Source organism: Salvelinus fontinalis, chromosome 3 (assembly GCF_029448725.1).
Source record: "Salvelinus fontinalis isolate EN_2023a chromosome 3, ASM2944872v1, whole genome shotgun sequence".
In the NCBI taxonomy this organism is placed as follows: Eukaryota; Metazoa; Chordata; class Actinopteri; order Salmoniformes; family Salmonidae; genus Salvelinus; species Salvelinus fontinalis.
Genome location: NC_074667.1, coordinates 17,256,208 through 17,274,963, shown reverse-complemented (window position 1 = coordinate 17,274,963; position 18,756 = coordinate 17,256,208). Strand labels below are relative to the sequence as shown.

The window sequence follows — 18,756 nt, the reverse complement described above, 5'->3', positions numbered from 1 at the left end:
CTTCTCAGACCATATATCAAAAATCGAGCTTTGATAACATAATATATCAATTAGTGTAGCACAGATTAGCATAAATTGGAATAATTCGCTTTTTTATTTTAGTAGACTGATGCTACCTGCATCTGATTGTCATTGTGCTTTCAAGACAACGAGGAACTGGTCGGAGCTCTAGAAAGAGTTTCCAAGGTTGGATGACCAATCAAAAAAATATTTTGGAGCGGGAGAGAGAGAGACTCTCTCAAGGTCACTGCTCTCACCCGTTCTCCGGTGTAACTGACTAGAGAGAGGGGACAGTCTACCAACTGATGGCGAAACTCGAGTCCCACCGCATCTGCCTCTTAACGGAAATCCCGTTACTGGGATCAAGTTCGACAACATCCGGTGAAATCGGAGCGCGCCAAATTCAAAATACAAAATCGTAATATAAAACATTCATGAAAATACAAGTGTCTTAAATCGTTTAAAAGCTTAACTTCTTGTTAATCCAGCCGCTTTGACAGATTTCAAAAGGGCTTTACGGCGAAAGCATACCATGCGATTATCTGAGGACAGCGTCCCTCAATCAAAAGCATTACAAACATTTTCCAACCAAGCAGAGGCGTCACGAATGTCAGATATAACGATAAAATAAATCACTTACCTTTGAAGATCTTCCTCTTTTTGCAATCCCAAGGGTCCCAGCTACACAACAAATGGTCCTTTTGTTCGATAAAGTCCCACAAAAGTCAGTTTAGTTGGCGCACTTGCATACAAATGAATCCCAAAGGTTACCAATAAACTTCGTCCAAACAAGTCAAACAACGTTTCTAATTAATCCTCAGGTACCCTAATATGTAAATAAACAATACAATTGAAAACGGAGAATGGTATGTACATTACCGGAGATGAATAACGAAGTGCGCGCCCTCGCGCCACAAAACTACAGCCAAAATGGGAGCCACTCAAAAAACTACAAACTCTAGCTAATTTTTCAAAAAACAAGCCTGAAACTCTTTCTAAAGACTGTTGACATCAACTGGAAGCCCTAGGGACTGCAATCTGGGAGGTATTACTTTGATATTCCGATAGACAGCCATTATAATGAGTGGTGAGCAACAAAAAAAATCCTGGATGGATTCTCCTCGGGTTTTCACCTGCTATATCAGTTCTGTTATACTCACAGACATTATTTTAACGGTTTTGGAAACATCAGAGTGTTTTCTATCAACTACTATCATTTATATGCATATCCGAGCCTCTAGGCCTGAATAACAGACAGTTTACTTTGGGCACGTCAGTCATCCGAAATACCGAATACTACCACCGGCCCACATTAAGTTAATTTTCTTTTCTTCTTAATGCGTTTGAGCCAATCAGTTGTGTTGTAACAAGATAGGGGTGGTATGCAGAAGATAGCCCTATTTGGTAAAAGACCAATTCCATATTATGGCAAGAAAAGCTAAAATAAGCAAAGAGCAACGACAGTCCCTCATTTACTTTAAGACACGAAGGTCAGTCAATCTGGAAAATTAAAAACTTTGAAAGTTTCTTCAAGTGCAGTCACTAAAACCATCAAGCGCTGATGAAACTGGCCACAGGAAAGGAAAGGAAGACCCAGAGTTACTTCTGCTGCAGAGGATAAGGTCATTAGAGATAGAGAGAAATTGCAGCCCAAATAAATGCTTTACAGAGTTCAAGTAACAGACACATTTCAACATCAACTGTTCAAAAGAGACTGTGTGAATCAGGCCTTCATGGTCGAATTGCTGCAAAGAAACCACTACTAAAGGACACCAATAATAAGAAGACTTTCTTGGGCCAAGAAACACGAGCAATGGACATTAGACCGGTGGAAATCTGTCCTTTGATCTGATGAGTCCAAATTTGAGATTTTTCGGTTCCAACCCCAGTGTCTTTGTGAGACGCAGAGTAGGTGAACGGATGATCAGGATTTCCCAGCTGCTTGCCGTCGTTTTGAAGTAATCACAAAAAAACAGGCCTTATTTTAGTGCATGCTCCAATTAGTTATATTGAGCACCATGGCACCAACTTGCCTTCCGAACGTTCTATTCCCAGCTTGTTGTTCAACGTCACAATGCCTGCTTCGCTATTGTAGGCAATGAGACCTGCTCACGTTGTTTTATAGTTAAAATTTAAACAACAAAAATAATATTGGAACTCTGCGGGCTTCCCATTGTTTCCTATGGGGGAAATATAGGCATGTCTGTCTATTTCGCCAAATATCTCAACATGTGTAAATGTATATTTTTTTCAAGTCGGGTGTAACCGGTGTGAAATGGCTAGCTAGTTAGCGGGGTGCGCGCCAATAGCGTTTCAATCGGTGACGTCACTCGCTCTGAGACCTGGAAGTAGTTGTTCCCCTTGCTCTGTAAGGGTTGCGGCTTTTGTGGCGCGATGGGTAACGATGCTTTGAGGGTGGCAAATCAGGAGAATCTCCTCTATGTAATTATGTAAGTCTGGGCAGCGAGCTCATTTGTCATCGATTACCAGACCAGAAATGGTCAGAAGTTCTTATTTTTCCCTACTTTTTCATTACGCAAACATAAGCACAGTTGACACCATCGAGGTGCGGATGTTTACTTTCTACACAAGTCGTTTTTTTCCAGTTTCGTCCGAACAGATTGTAGTGGTAAAATAAAAAAAAGGGCTACATTTTTAATGGAATTCTCAGCATCACTCCAGTCAAAACAGGCTCTGCGAACGTTCGATTCCATCAATTTGCTATGGGCTCGCGCTAGTGTTCCGGTTAAGCCGTTTTTCAGCCTTGGATGAATTTTGACTCATTCTATTGTCGAGCCTATAGATAGCCAGAGCAAATTTACGAAAGCACCTGAATGTCCATTAATAAAGCACAACGACTATACCATTTAGCTAAGCTAAGAATGACGAGAATAATCAAGTCATTAAACGTTGGGTAATTAGTTAGCCTATAGTTAATATACTTGCAAGTTTGATGTATAACTAACGTAAACTCGTACATCGCCTTGGTCCGTACAATTGCCCTTATTTTAGCGCCCCAAAAACGTAATACTTCCAGATCAACTGTAATGTCAATACCATTGTAAAGCACAATTTCTCCCCTTTCCAACAGAATCAATTGCATGACCCCCATGCTGCCCGTTTCTGCATGATTCAAGAAGGCAATGAGCCCCGTCGGGTCTTTTTAAAAATGGCGGGTGGGGAAGCGAAACTAATGCGTGATAGTGAGGAGAGATGTTGTGTGGGAAAATTGCTTTTTTTCACTCGATCTGTCCAACTTATCACCTTATCGCCTCTAAAATGTAAATAAAACACTATAAAGAGTTTATATAATGTGTCATTACATACCTATTTGAAGGTTTGTGTCAAATTTGAATCGGGTTTTTAGGGCGGTGCTAAAGTGATCTAAGAAGTAAACAGCGGCTTTGAGAATGATGATCGCATGCAATGATGACGAAAAAAATTACTAAGTATCCCCCCTTACCCTCGTCACTGTCCATTTCTTGTTTTTAAACAATGAGAGAAGTGCTACACCTGGTGGAGAGAGATTGTAAGACAGAAATAGTTGCTTTATGCGTGCTGTACGTTACGACATGACACGTCACGATGTAACGGAGGGTCAGTTTTTTCAACTTTTCTCCAATACTATAGAGTCATTACCTTGTCAATCAACGCTTGAATAGAAACCTAGTTCTCACCCCCGATTTTGAAGTCAACACAGTCGCATTCGTTTTCTTTTTTAGCCTCGTTTGAATGTCGCGGTTACGCACATTTGTACGGAATGGAGTGAGTTTACGTTACTAACGTTAGGTAGCTAGCTAACATACCGGTATATACTGCTGTAATGATATGCTATGTGGTTCGTAAGGACAGGGTTGCTAACAAATTGTCAGCCAACATAACGTGTAAGGTAACTTATTTGAAAAGTTCTTACTTTATTACATTGAGTAGCAAGCTACCCCTTGGTCGTTAGGGCAAATCTGGTCTGTGATAGGAGGGGGGGGGGGGGGTTCACATCTAGCTCGGGTATTAGACTATTCTTTAGTAAAGGTTGAATAGTCTACTGTTCAGCGAGTAGCCCTACTCCCCAACTTGCAACAAATTGCTGTTCCCATTTCATTCCTTTCCCTCCTCCACGCGTCATCATTCTGCTCCTGAATGGCTCGCTTGTGGGCGTGCTGGCAGGATATGGCAGCATCTTCGGTTGTGCGTCAAGAATTCTGCATACAGTAGCACGTTTGTATGAGGTATGGGTATTCACAGGCAAATGGTTATAATGCTATGGAGGTACATTTGTCTCATTTTTGTCGAGAGAAAAACCTTTTTTATTTTCAATCAAAAATAATTGTTCTGAAAGCAACTTTTTTTTCGACACAAGGACAGTCAAAGGGGACACCTACGAAGATGGCATCTCAGGTAAGCAGCACTGGGCTGTATTGACGTATCCTAAAAATGACATCTGCTGCTTTAGATTGAACGGTCATATCTCAGTTATTGTTTTCATGTCTATAAAAAGATAAGCTGTTTGCTTTACTTTCAGAGAGCGAGCTGACCAAGGGGTCGAAAATGTAGATATTGCCAGATGTTCACTGTCTGAGGAACAGGCCGTGGAAGCTTTATTGCTGGCAAAAGTGCTGCTAATTTTCAGATTTACACCACATAAACACAGCCATTTTCAATGGACTATCTGTTGCTGCCAAGTCATGATTTCCCTGGGGGTTAGCCTTGCAATAACCAAGTGGTGAGACACATAGCCCTCTATATTTAAATGTTTCAGGTACACTCCAAAAGGTGTCTGCGTCACATACAGTATCTTCTATTGACATTATCTTCTATTGTTTGTCGTTGTGTGTCTATTTTTCAGCATAAAGTACTCTGTAGCCATTTAGTGTGGACACCAGGTGAGACCACACACACACACACACACACACACACACACACACACACACACACACACACACACACACACACAATAACTGTCTCTCTTCTCCACTTCATTCCTCTACCCCTTCTCACCTAAATCCTCTAGGTTATATCAACTGGCCGACACTGAGGGCACAGCATGATCATAGGTGAGAAGTCACTTGGTCGGGTCAACAGGAAGTATTATTAACTTCTCTAGGGTAGGGGGCAGCATTTGGAATTTTGGATGAAAAGCATGCCCAAATTAAACTGCCAGCTACTCATCCCCAGAAGATAAGATATGCATATTATTAGTATATATTTGGATAACTCTGAAGTTTATAAAACTGTTTGAATCATGCCTGTGAGTATAACCGAACTTATTTAGCAGGCGAAACCCCGAGGACAAACCATTCAGATTTCTTTGTTTTTAGGTCACTCTTTTCAATGAATTTTCATTGGGAAACCAGATTTCTAAGGGACATGCTTGCAGTTCCTACCGCTTCCACTAGATGTCAACAGTCTTGAGAAATTGGTTGAGGTTATTCCTTTGTGTAATGAAGAAGTACGGCCATCTTGAACGAGAGTCACTCGACGTGTCCTGTTTGTTAGAGGCGCGAGACCAGAAAGCATGCTACAGTTGGTTTTAATCCTGTATTGAACACAGATCATCCCGTCTTCAATTTTATCGATTATTAACTTAAAAAATACCTAAAGTTGTATTACAAAAGTAGTTCGTACTTTTTTGAGAAATGTCCTCTGGTCTGATGAAACAAAAATAGAACTGTTTGGCCATAATGACCATCGTTATGTTTGGAGGAAAAATGAGGAGGCTAGCAAGCCAAAGAACACCATCCCAACCGTGAAGCACAGGGGTGGCAGCATCATGTTGTGGGGGTGCTTTGCTGCAGGAGGGACTAGTACACATCACAAAATAGATGGCATCATGAGGGAGGAAAACTATGTGGATATATTGAAGTAACATCTCAAGACATCAGTCAGGAAGTTAAAGCTTGTTTGCAAATGGGTCTTCCAAATGGACAATGACTACAAGCATACTTCCAAAGTTGTGGCAAAATGGCTTAAGGACAACAAAGTCAAGGTATTGGAGTGGCCATCACAAAGACCTGACCTCAATCCTATAGAAAAGTTGTGGGCAGAACTGAAAAAGTGTGAGGCCTACAAACCTGACTCAGTTTCACCAGCTCTGTCAGGAAGAATGGGCTGAAATTCACGCAACTTATTGTGGGAAGCTTGTGGAAGGCTACCCGATATGTTTCACCCAAGTTAAACAATTTAAAGGCAATACTACCAAATATTAATTGAGTGTATGTAAACTGCTGACCCACTGGGAATGTGATGAAAGAAATAAAAGCTGAAATAAATCATTCTCTCTACTATTATTCTGACATTTCACATTCTTAAAATAAAGTGTTGATCCTAACTGTCCTAAAACAGGGAATCTTTACTAGGATTAAATGTCAGTAATTGTGAAAAACTGAGTTTAAATGTATTTGGCTAAGGTGTATGTAAACTTCCGACTTCAACTGTATATATTTTTTGCTTGAAAAAAATGTGGGTCGCCACTGCCTGTATATAGCTATCTTTTGGATACACACTCTCTATCAATTTCACCTATGCCATGGTAGTCACTGCTAGACTGGTAGCTATCAGAAGCAGAGTAAACATGTTAGTTTGTTCATTCTATCTTAGACTAACGTTAGCTAACGTAAGCAAATATGAATAGTTCAATCTGTTAGCCTTCTATTCCACACTTGTCCATATAGCTAACTCACTCTTTGTGTTGGTCGCAATGATGAATGTGCATAAATTGTCTATGGTTGGTTAGTTGGTTCTCAGCTGGCTAGCAATCGTGCTTCCATTTTAGTGATGCTTGCTAGCTAAGAGCAAGCTAGCCATATTGAAATGTCCATTTTAGGTGTACCAAGCTAGCCAGTCAGATAGCGATCAATACAAATAATGGGGTGGTTCAATTGTTTGTGTATTTTGTTATAGGTGGTACAGAATCTGTTTCCACCACCATGTGCTTCCAACCCCTAGCTATGCACAAGGTGAAGGTAAGTTGTCAAAAATATTTACAAGCTAACGGCTTAGATACATTTACAGTAAGCATGGCATAAGCATGAATTGGGTAGTGTTTGTATGGGTTTGTGTTATGGGGTGGTTAGAGGTAGCCTGATGACCACAGAGTACCTTCCAGACCATGTAATCAATTTAGACGACCCCTTTTCACCTTTATCTGGAGTCCTTCCACAGCGCCATGTTGCAAAATACCCCAAAGCGGCAGAATTCTGGGTACACAAGCATGAGGGAGTGGACACACCTTGCAATTAGGGAGCACAACAAGGTTGTGGGACAGAAACCAGCAAGGGACACTGAAAGGTAGAAAATCAAGACTACAACAGTAATCACAACCACCCCATTCTTCTCGCTGCAGATTCTCAAAACACAAATAAAAAAACACGTCTACAAAAATCCTCTGCCAAGGGGTACTATTGACAAGAATGATATGTCAAAGTCAATAGGCTGGAGGAGGTTTACAGACAGGTCTTTGAGATGAGGAAGGATTTTTTTGTGCATGGTAGTGTTTAGAGACAGTAAATGTATTGTTGTATATGAGAGCGATTGAGAAGTGCCATTTCTCCTCAATCTCCCAAACACAACAATACATTCTCTGTAAGAACTGCCCCCCTAAGACTTTTCACACTTTCTGCAGCCCGTTCACTTTGTTGACTGCTCTTCCTCTCAAGGGCAGCTCCCAATGTCCCTCATTTTCCTTAAACAATACACTAGCCTGTCTCTAAACACTTAGATCCCATTCGGTTAACCCCTTTACCAACAAAGGCGAATTGCCCTACATCCCTTACACAAAAAGTGTAAAATGCTAACGCAACAACCATGTCTTTCCAAGAGATGTGCAGTACCAGTAGATCTTCTGCAAGAGGTCCAAACAGTTGGTGGTTAAGAGGCCCTACACCACTTCCGGAAGAGTCTTATCCAGCTGGTCGTACACCGCAGACAGGAAAATAACCTTTGCCACAAGCACAAAGAGTCTCAGCTCCCCCATCCCACCATGCCAAACACCATTGCCAAAGACGGATAAAGGGCTATTGCTGCATTTACACAGCCAGCCCAATTCTGATCCTTTTTTCATTAATTTGTCTTTTGACCAATCAGATCAGTTCTGAACAAGATCTGATGTGAAAAGATCTGATGTGATTGGTTAAACGCAAAAAAAATCAGAATTGGGCTGCCTGTGTAAACGCAGCCAGTGTGGCTCAGCATAAGACCATGTAGAACCACTAAAATAAATATGGATATTTTCTATCAATCTTCAAAATTTGTCTGCCTTTATGGATTCAAAGAATATGTTTATATACATCTAAAACACAGGGGGGTGTACACTGTTCAATGTTAACTAAGAAAGAGAACTGGGTATTTAACAAGAATCTTACATTCACAGTTTAACTGTGCCAGCATAACGTCAACAGTAGGGTAGGCTAGTTGAACATACATACATTTTGAACAATATCTAGCCTAATAGAAAGAAATATGGCATAAACCTGAACTTCTGTATAGTGACCAGACTGTACAAATGTACCTAGGTAGGCAGACAGTAGCTAGATAGTCATGTCTAACAGGCATGCTTAGGCAAAATATTTCTATAGTAAAACCAGCTTCAGTTTTAGAGATTTACAACAGTAAATTATTGTTGTATTGTTTTTCCTTACTGTTAGTAAACTTAGCTAGCTAGCTTGCTTATTTACATCTGTTTGGAATCTTATTTTGAGTCATGCCTATAATTTTGTGTGATTAAAATGCATCCACTGTCAAAATCATAACCAATATCAACCCTCGTCAATGATGTTACATAACTAGTAGCACAATTATGTACAATTGCTGATGTTACATATTTGCTAACAAGTACAAACATAAAGTGTGGCTAAATAGCCAACTCCAGTCATGTGCTAATGTTTGCTGGTAAACATAGCTTTGGGTGGCTGGTTGTAACATTGTAACTTTCTGTTTAGTAACTATATCTACTACTAAAAAGAGAAATGGTTTTATTGTAAAACCTCTTCTCTTTTTAGTCATAGATATGGCTACCGGTAGATGTTTAGCTAGCTACACTACATGACTAAAAGTATGTGGATGCCTGCTCGTCGAATATCTCATTCCAAAATGCATTAATATGGAGTTGGTCCCACATTTGCTGCTATAACAGCCTCCACTCTTCTGGAAAGCCTTTCCACTAGATGTTGGAACATTGCTGCGGGGATTTGCTTCCATTCAGCCACAATGACATTAGTGAAGTCAGCACTGATATTGGACGATTAGGTGTGGCTCGCAGTCGGCGTTCCAATTCATCCCAAAGATGTTGGATGGGTTTGGAGGTCAGGATTCTGTGCACGGGGGCATTGTCATGCTGAAACAGGAAGGGACCTTCCCCAAACTTTTGCCACAAAGTTGGAAGCACAGAATCGTCTAGAATGTCATTGCATGCTGTAGCGTTAAGATTATCCTTCACTGGAACTAAGGGGCCTAGCCCGCACCATGAAAAACAGCCCCAGACCATTATTCTTCATCCACCAAACTTTAGATTTAGCACTATGCATTCGGTCAGGTTGCGTTCTCCTGGCATTCACCAAATCCAGATTCATACGTAAGACTGCCAGATGGTGAAGCGTGATTTATCACTCCAGAGAACTTGCTTACACTGCTCCAGAGTCCAATAGTGGCGAGCTTTACAACACTCCAGTCGAAGTTTGGCATTGCGCATGGTGATCTTAGGCTTGAGTGCGGCTGCTCGGCCATGGAAACCCATTTTTATGAAGCTCCCGGCGAACAGTTCATGTGCTAACATTGCTTCCAGAGGCAATTTGGAACTCTGTAGTGAGTGTTTGCGCGCAATTATATACACCGGTTAGCAACGGGTGTGGCTAAAATGGTCTTGTATATTTAGCAATAAATGTGCCAATGGGAGCATCGCTGAAAGACGTCCAATCAAACAAGGACAACCATATCTACACACAAATGTACAGTATGATCGGTATAACAGAGGCTTCGTGGAATGCCACAAAGCAGGACTACAGAGCTTTCCAATTTATCCCCCCCAACTACAGTCCCGCTTTAAATGACGTGTAGCTTTGAAAAGCTTCATAAAGCCTTCATAGGCACTACATGTGTTACAAAGCATCTATAACCGTAAATCATGCTTTATAAAGGGTTAATAAGTGTGACATCACTGTGTGACAATCGCGAATGTCAAATGTGACATAAACATGTGCTTTATAAAGGATGACATGTTGTACTGAAGGATGGCATACGCTCTAAAGTGATGTCATGTTAATCACATTACACCTAATCTCCTTCGCCCAAATGCACGGAAGTTCTGAGGGACCAGCCTTCATTAGTTAGGGTTAGGTTTAAAATCAAATTTTAAGAAGCTAAATTGTGGAAATGGGCAGGGTTTAGCCATAATTAGGACTTTTGAACTGTGTTAAGTAGTGACGATGACAAATTCTTTACTCAGGAAGTTCACTCCTATAGACTTCTATGGTCACTCACACTAAGGCCAACTTTGAATAGTTGATATCCCAGGCTTATATGTGCTGTGTTTGCAATAACCTGGGGATGACGTTACACCAAGAAACACTTACCTTGATGGAAGTCCCCAACCAAAAGAAATGAAAAGTGTCTTTCTTCTGGAACCAAGTTGCATGTTCCTGTGTACACAAACAAAAACTAGCCATAACTCACGGTGCTGGGCCCAGTCAGTTCTTTGACACATTCACCCACTCCCCCGCTGAAAGATCAGCCACAAAATGTTGGCACTGATTCAACAGGTTGGAATCAAGCCCTGGTCCCCAGCATGGGAACAGGAGAGGAATACCTGATGTGGTAGTCTCGGGTTGGACTCCTCCAAATCATCTTGGTTCTGACACACAAACACAAGCTTTGCAGGTCCAAAGAAACCATTTAAACAACCTGTGGATCATGAGAGAACCTTCATAAATCAGCAGAATGTTAATACCTACTATACAGTCAGAGACCTTTGGTCATTCATAACACATACATTACATAAAGGCTTAATGAAGTAATTACAAATGTATTTAACACTTAGGTAATTATCACTAACAGCTAAAACAAATAAACATTAAAGACATGTTTAATCCATACATTTCCTTTTATTTGTACATTTTTAAAACAATGCAAATACATAAAGTTTCAAAAAGTCCAGCAATACAATTACATTGAAAATTACAAAAGGCTGTGAATAGTGTAGCTTGTCACTGAACTGGCGGACCAATGGTTCTTGCCTCTCTTCCTGCTGGAGGTACTGCATGTTGGTTCCAACCTTAAAAGTATCAACAAAGTTAGTTAGTTAACATATCTACAGTATTTCACTTTAATGTGTATAGTATTGCTTACTAGTTGTTGTCCAATCAATTTTGTAACCACTCCCTCTTCTAATTTTTTTATTTTATTTTATTTATTTTACCGTTATTTTACCAGGTAAGTTGACTGAGAACACGTTCTCATTTGCAGCAACGACCTGGGGAATAGTTACAGGGGAGAGGAGGGGGATGAATGAGCCAATTGTAAACTGGGGATTATTAGGTGACCATGATGGTTTGAGGGCCAGATTGGGAATTTTAGCCAGGACACCGGGGTTAACACCCCTACTCTTACGATAAGTGCCATGGGATCTTTAATGACCTCAGAGAGTCAGGACACCCGTTTAACGTCCCATCCGAAAGACGGCACCCTACACAGGGCAGTGTCCCCAATCACTGCCCTGGGGCATTGGGATATTTTTTAGACCAGAGGAAAGAGTGCCTCCTACTGGCCCTCAACACCACTTCCAGCAGCATCTGGTCTCCCATCCAGGGACTGACCAGGACCAACCCTGCTTAGCTTCAGAAGCAAGCCAGCAGTGGTATGCTAGAGCTAATTGGAAAAAGCCGTTCAAAAGAGGACATTGTATTATCATTTCCTTGTACTCCCTGACGAAGGCCATGCAGCCGAAACGTGTCGGATTTTTAAAATGTTGTTTCTATTGAACATGCAATACAAATAAAGGCATTTAATTATTCATATGAAGAGTGCCTTGCTCCTCCTTTATTTTTTATAACCAATTTACCCCTTTTACCAAAGAGCACCTTCTGTCTACCAAAATCTACTATTGTGAACCTTAGCAGCGCTTCCCCTCTTTTTTTTCTACAAGTTAATCATAGCACTTGGGTAGTGCTTAGAGTAAGCAGTTCCACAGTAAATGTTTTTCTGTGTTTTGGGGACATTTTACAACTCATACTATGGATTTTACCCAAGAGGCTACAAGATTTTCCTATTCCCATGAAGAGGGTCAAAGGATTATTACCACTACCTTATTGCTAGATGAGATGACAGCCATAGAGAATAATGGAATGGATTTTGGGCTAGGGGGCAGTATTTTGACGTCTGGATGACAAGCGTGCCCAAAGTAAACTAACTGTTACTCAGGATATTGGATATAATTGGTAGATTTGGATAGAAAACACTCTAAAGTTTCTAAAACTATTAAAAATAATGTCTGTGAGTATAACATAACTGATATGACAGGCGAAAACCTGAGGACAAACCATCCAGAAGAAGAAAAAAAAATCTGCCTACCATTGATTCCTATGTCTGTCATTTTTAATATGAAGGGAAAACCTCCCAGATTGCAGTTCCTAGGGCTTCCACTAGATGTCAACAGTCTTTAGAAAGAGTTTCAGGCTTGTTTTTGGAAAAATTTGCTAGTTTTTCTAAGTGGCTCCCATTTTGGCTGTAGTGTTTGTTACGCATTCTGGTAAATGCGCGTACTTTGTTGTTTATCTCCGGTAATGACAATAACGATTCTCCGTCTGAAATTGTATCGTTTATTTACGTATTAGGGTACCTAAGGTTTGATTATAAACGTTGTTTGACTTGTTTGGAGAAGTCTATTGGTAACGTTTGGGATTCATTTTGTATGCAGTTTGAAGGAGGGAAACCGGTGGATTATTGAATCCAGCTAAACTGAGTTTTTGGGGATATAAAGAAGGACTTTATCGAACAAAACGACCATTTGTGATGTAGCTGGGACCTTTTGGAGTGCCAACAGAAGAAGTTCTTCAAAGGTAAGTGATTTATTTTATTGCTATTTCTGACTTTCGTGGCGCATTTGCTTGGTTGGAAAATGTTTTTAATGCTTTTGCGTGCTGGGCGCTGTCCTCAGATAATCGCATGGTGTGCTTTCGCTGTAAAGCCTTTTTGAAATCTGACACAGCGGCTGGATTAACAAGTTGTTAAGCTGTTAACTGATGTATGACACTTGTATTTTCATGAATGTTAAATATTACTATTTCTGTCATTTGAATTTTGCGCTCTGCAATTCACCGGAAGTTGTCCGCAAGAATCCGCAAGAAGTTAAACAAGGCTTACAGAGACTTGCAACACCTTATGGAGAAAGACACCAAACTTGACCTCAATTCTATCACCTTATCTGACTATTGGAGGAAAGGCCTAATCCCCAGAGGACTCCATATTATGAAGTTTCCAGCTAATGGAGCACAAGGTAAAACTGAATTTAGAGATAAATGGGAGGCTATTGACCTAATGCTACTTCTAATAGAAGAATCTAAAAAGGACAGACAAGTAGTCCAAACAGAAATTGAAGTAAAAAGGAAAATCACAGAACACTGTGACAATTCTAACAAAGCACAATGTGATGAGATCTTGAAAGAGAAAGTAGACACATTCACTCTGACATTGAAGACAAGCTAAGAAAATTTAGAAGAGATGAAGTAGACTATAGAGATGGCAAGGTCTTTGCCTGGAGAAAACCAACCCGCAAGAATTCAGAATCACATTTGCAGAGGAGGAAGCCTAGATCTTTTTCTTTCAACTTTACGAGCAGTGACAATGAGAATCACCCCAGACACTCAGAGGCCAGCTCCTCCCAATATTTTTTAGACCAGGAAGAGGAGTCACGCAGGTTCCTCAACAAGAGAGTGAGAGGACGCGGAAGAGGTCAACACGGACGGGGAGGAAGAAATCAAGACTATCCAACCACACGGAGCAGGACGAGAACAAGGCTGTGATCAACATTTCTGGAGAACCATTTTCTGATGATTGTGTAAGGGTCTTGTCTAAAGGACTGTCCTTTGCCCCATCATACTCAACTAATGTATTCAATACAAAGACTGACCTATTTCGTTTCTACATCTGAAGGCCTGGTACAAGCAAAACATCTCTCCAACTAGACACCAGTGTCTCAGGTCAGGAAGTTTGTGCCCTCAAAAACACCTTTTAAGCCCAAGTCCACCTTTTGTCCCATTGTTCAGAATGCCAAACTAAATACATTTGCCAAGAAGGTGAATTTTGATGTGGAGAATCTATTTAAGGGTCAAATTGACTCTAACCAAACACAACGTAATCTTTCTAAGACAGAGAGGGATGCAGTTCAATCATTGTCCAAAAATGGACGGATTGTGGTTAAAAAACAGACAAAGGTGGCGCTACAGTAGTGTGGAGTAAAGACATATGTGACAGAAGCCTACCATCAATTAGACAATGATGAATTATACCATATCTCTTGCCTTCAACCCTATAGAGGACCTAAAAACTGAATTGAAAGATATCCTCACAGAAGCTAAGGAGAATGGCTTCATTTCAGACATTGAGTTCAAATGTCTTTTTAATTGCAGTCTGGCTTCTTTTTATCTTCTTCCAAGTCCATAAGAATCTTGAAAAAAAAACAGGCAGACCAGTCATTAGTGGTAATGAAAGTCTGACAGAACCCATCTCTAAGTACATTGATTACTTTATTAAGCCTTTTCTGCCATCACTCACAGCCTATCTTCAAGATAGCCTATCTTCAAGATACCACAGATGTGTTGAACCAAATTAAGGAATTGAACAATGTTGGTACCAGCTTCCTTTTTAGTCACCATGGATGTGGAGTCTCTATACACCACCATTGAATATGAACAAGGATTGGCAGCTATGGACCATTTCATGAGTAACCGGCCTGAGACTTAGATGCCTCCTACAGAATTCACTGTCTCACTGACTGAATGGACTCTTAATAATAACATCTTTGTCTTTCAGGACCGTATTTTTAAACAAGTCAAAGGATGTGCCATGGGAGCTTGCTACAGCCCTTCCTACGCTGGTTTGTACTTGGGTAAATGGGAAAATGATCTCATTTTTGGATCCTTCTAATAACCAGTTCTTTGACCGGATTATATGGTGGGGGCGCTATATTGATGTTTGCCTGTTCTGGTCCGGCTCAGAAGATTAACTTATTTCCTTTCACCGATACCTTAACAGCATTAACCCTAACATCAAACTAACTATGGAGAACAGCAAGGATAACATTCCTTTTTTGGACCTTGACATCAATAAAAAAGACAAAGGTTGTTTGCACACAAATCGGCTGAATTGGAGAATCGCTTCTTGAATCGGGGCTACAGCGCTCAGGTCCTGAAATATGCAGGTATAAGGGCCAGACAACTTGACAGAGAGAACTTGTTGCAAAGGGGAGTGCCTTGTGATACATCAGAGAGTGTACTTTGTTACAAAATACAGCATTGAAGTAGAGAACAATCAAATAATCATTAAAAATAATTAGGGAATCATCCAAAGCGATACACTAGTACGCCAAGTCTTCCCAGAGCCACCATTCATAAGCTTTAAGAGATGTCCTACCCTAAATGACAAATTAGCCCACAGCTATCTGTCAAAAAAACTTGGCTAAGACCACAAACCCAAGGGCTCTTTTAAATGCAACCAGTGCAACCATTGCAGAAATATTGCACAGAAAAAGTATTTTGTTGACACAGATTCTAAAATGGAGTATCACATCAAGCATTTCATTAACTCCAAAACCACTCATGTCATCTACAGATTGGAATGTCCACAGTGCAAGGTGTTCTACATTGGACGGACAAAGAAACGCCTTCAAGACTGCTTAGTGGAACACAAGTATGCCATACGGGTAGGCAATGATGACTACCCCATGGCAAGGCACTACAAGTCCTTACACCATGGCAACCCTGCCTCCCTACAAACTATGGGTATTTATCATGTTCCGACCTCAAATAGAAAAGGGGTCGTTTTGGGATTTACAAACGACAGGCCACTAAGTACCCTGGTCTAAATTAAGATATGGATTTCTCGCCTTTTATGTAGGGTCGTGATAGGACCATTTGCTGTCATCTAGTGGACATGTTGCTCTATTGCCCTCAGCTATGTTTACTGTTGTTGTCCATGTTTGCTGTGGTCTAGTGTACTATGGAATAGATTGCTTTCCTTTTCTTGGCACTTTGCCCAGTTATATTTAAGGTTAGAACTACCTTTCTAAGCTTTCTGATGCTTCTAGCATGGAGTAAACAGTAACAGTATTTCACTTTAATGTGTAAAGTATTGCTTACTAGGCGTTGTCGAATCTATTTTGTAACCACTCCCTCTTCTAATTAGGGCTGATTGGAAAAAGCTGTTCAAAAGAGGACATTGTATTATAATTTATTTGTACTCCCTGACAAAGACCATGCAGCCCGAAACGCGTCGGATTTTTAAAACGTTGTTTCTATTGAACATGCCATACAAATAAAGCCATTTTAATTAATTATATGAAGAGTGCTTTATTTTTGATAAAGTTAGCAAGTCTGTTAGGAAATGCCTTTGTCCCCCCATCTGGATAAGGGCATTTCTGTGCTGTGCCAGAAACTCTAAATGGGAAAATGGTAAACTCCATTCAATTCGTATTATTATATTCCTCTTTCATTTACAAATCTCACGACGTGGCTGTATCTAGGGGGATTTGTATTTAGCTAACCCTGCTAGCTAGTTAAATTTCGGCTAGTTAGCGATTGCTGTTAAGTCAGCGAACTTATTTGAAATACCAATTGAGGTAGCTACAGTATGTAATCTAACTGAACACTTAACCACTACAAACTAATTTAAATTACAATACATAACTTACTTGTTTTTTGCTGTCCAGTGGCAGCACAAGTGGGAATTTTGATTCGCGAACTCGTCACATGATCAGCCTCTCGTCAACACAAAAAAGTACTTCCGTGTCAGGAAATATTTGTATATATATTTTTAAATGTCTCATGTAATAGTAGAAAAGTGTAAATAACCATTCATGATATATGACATTTTGTTGTCTGAACCATTAACAATGATTTATATTTGTTCATATTGTAATGAAACAGGCAGGGAGCGGGTCTCGAACCCTCGACCTCCTAGCCCGAGGGTCCGGCGCGCTATCGACTGTGCCGCAAAAGCATGCTCAAACGGCAGAGTCGATTTCCGCGCTTATAAACCCAGGGTCGTTACACTATTTAAGTGACATTTGGGTTTAAAAAAAATCGCGAATCACTGTATATGGAATAAATACTGTATTGGCTTAGAGCAAGAACTGTTCTGGGTGCTGCAGTAAAAGTATTGTAGGGAATAATCATGAGGGTCTGTAAAATGTATATATGGTGTCATTTCATAGGGCTCTGAATAATACGGATTGCTGCTGGACTGTTACTCCACCCATTCCATCGGAGTCCAAATCACATCACGTGCGCGTACTGCACTACAGAAACCCGCCAACGAAACAACAGTATAGGACAGTCTCACTGATTTAAAGGGCAACTTCACTTAAAAATAAAGTTGCCGAGGTTATTCGCAGACCTCAAAAGTCAGACCCTGATATGGTTTGAGCATTGTTGTGAACACAGAAAATAGTTTTTCTATTAAAAAAAAAGGGAAATCTGAAACCTGAAAGGCCCTACCAACGTTTTTTGCATGATTGTGTGTCATCCTGCAGCACAGCATTTTGGGGGAAATTGAGATCAGGTCCAATATTGTCTATGCACCCAAGAAGGAAAGAGGTTGGGCCATCCTAAAAATGTTTTAGTGAAATATAATATTTCAAATTTAGCAGACGCTTTTATCCAAAGTAACTTACATTCATGCGTGAATACATTTTTATGTATGGATGGTCACGGAAATCGAACCCAATATCCTGGCATTGCAGTGCTCTACCAAGATGAATGACGGGGTTATTCATGATTTGTAAAGCCTCAATTTAATATGGTTTATAATGCATTTATTAAGCCGTGCTTATGCCACCTTTTATAAAGCACAGGTTGATGTCATATTTGAATAGTGGGTTATGTCACATTTGACATTGTTGGTTATGTCACACTTACTGTATGCCACATTTATGAACCCTTTATAAAGCATGACATACAGTTATAGATGATGTGTAACACATTGATGTGGTGTTTATGAAGGCTTTATGAAGCCTTTATAAGATGCACATAATTTATAGCGGGACCAAAACTACTTATTAGAGCATATGACAAGTGTTATGTGTTATATAGCTGTTATAAAGGCTTCATAAATGCATTCATAAGGACTCCTACAGTAAAGTGTTGCCTTTGTTTTTGATTAAAAAACATTTAAAAAATGTATATTCTGCCATGTCAATGAAATAAATTAACATGAACTTGAACTTGCCTTGTTTTTTGCTACCTAAACATGACCCTAGTTTACTGAGGGTTTTCCGTTGGCGCCTTCAGAACGCAACCCTAGAGTGACAGCAGCCAACTTATTTATCAACACATCCATCACTATATCCCTGCCACAGCTTTTGTTTATCACCATACGTTTGAAAGACAACTCGTCGCTCAAGACTATGACTGCAATCGCCGTGATGTGACAAAGTGCCAAAGTGTCCATCAAGGTCCCTCTCCACCACTTCCCCTAATTCTGTTATCTGGCGGGCATTACACCTCACAAAGAGGATAATCAAATCTCATCCCACAGGGAATTATCTTTACCACAGGT

The 18,756-nt window shown here is 40.3% G+C and overlaps 1 long non-coding RNA gene across 1 annotated transcript; it reads right to left on the bottom strand.

Moving 5' to 3' along the window:
- Positions 1 to 11,070: 11,070 nt before the first annotated feature.
- Positions 11,071 to 17,158, bottom strand: LOC129840273 (uncharacterized). Its single transcript, XR_008757182.1, has 2 exons — positions 16,892 to 17,158; positions 11,071 to 11,260 (listed from the first exon to the last, which is right to left on the bottom strand). It is a non-coding gene; the product is annotated as an uncharacterized LOC129840273 (long non-coding RNA).
- Positions 17,159 to 18,756: the final 1,598 nt, after the last annotated feature.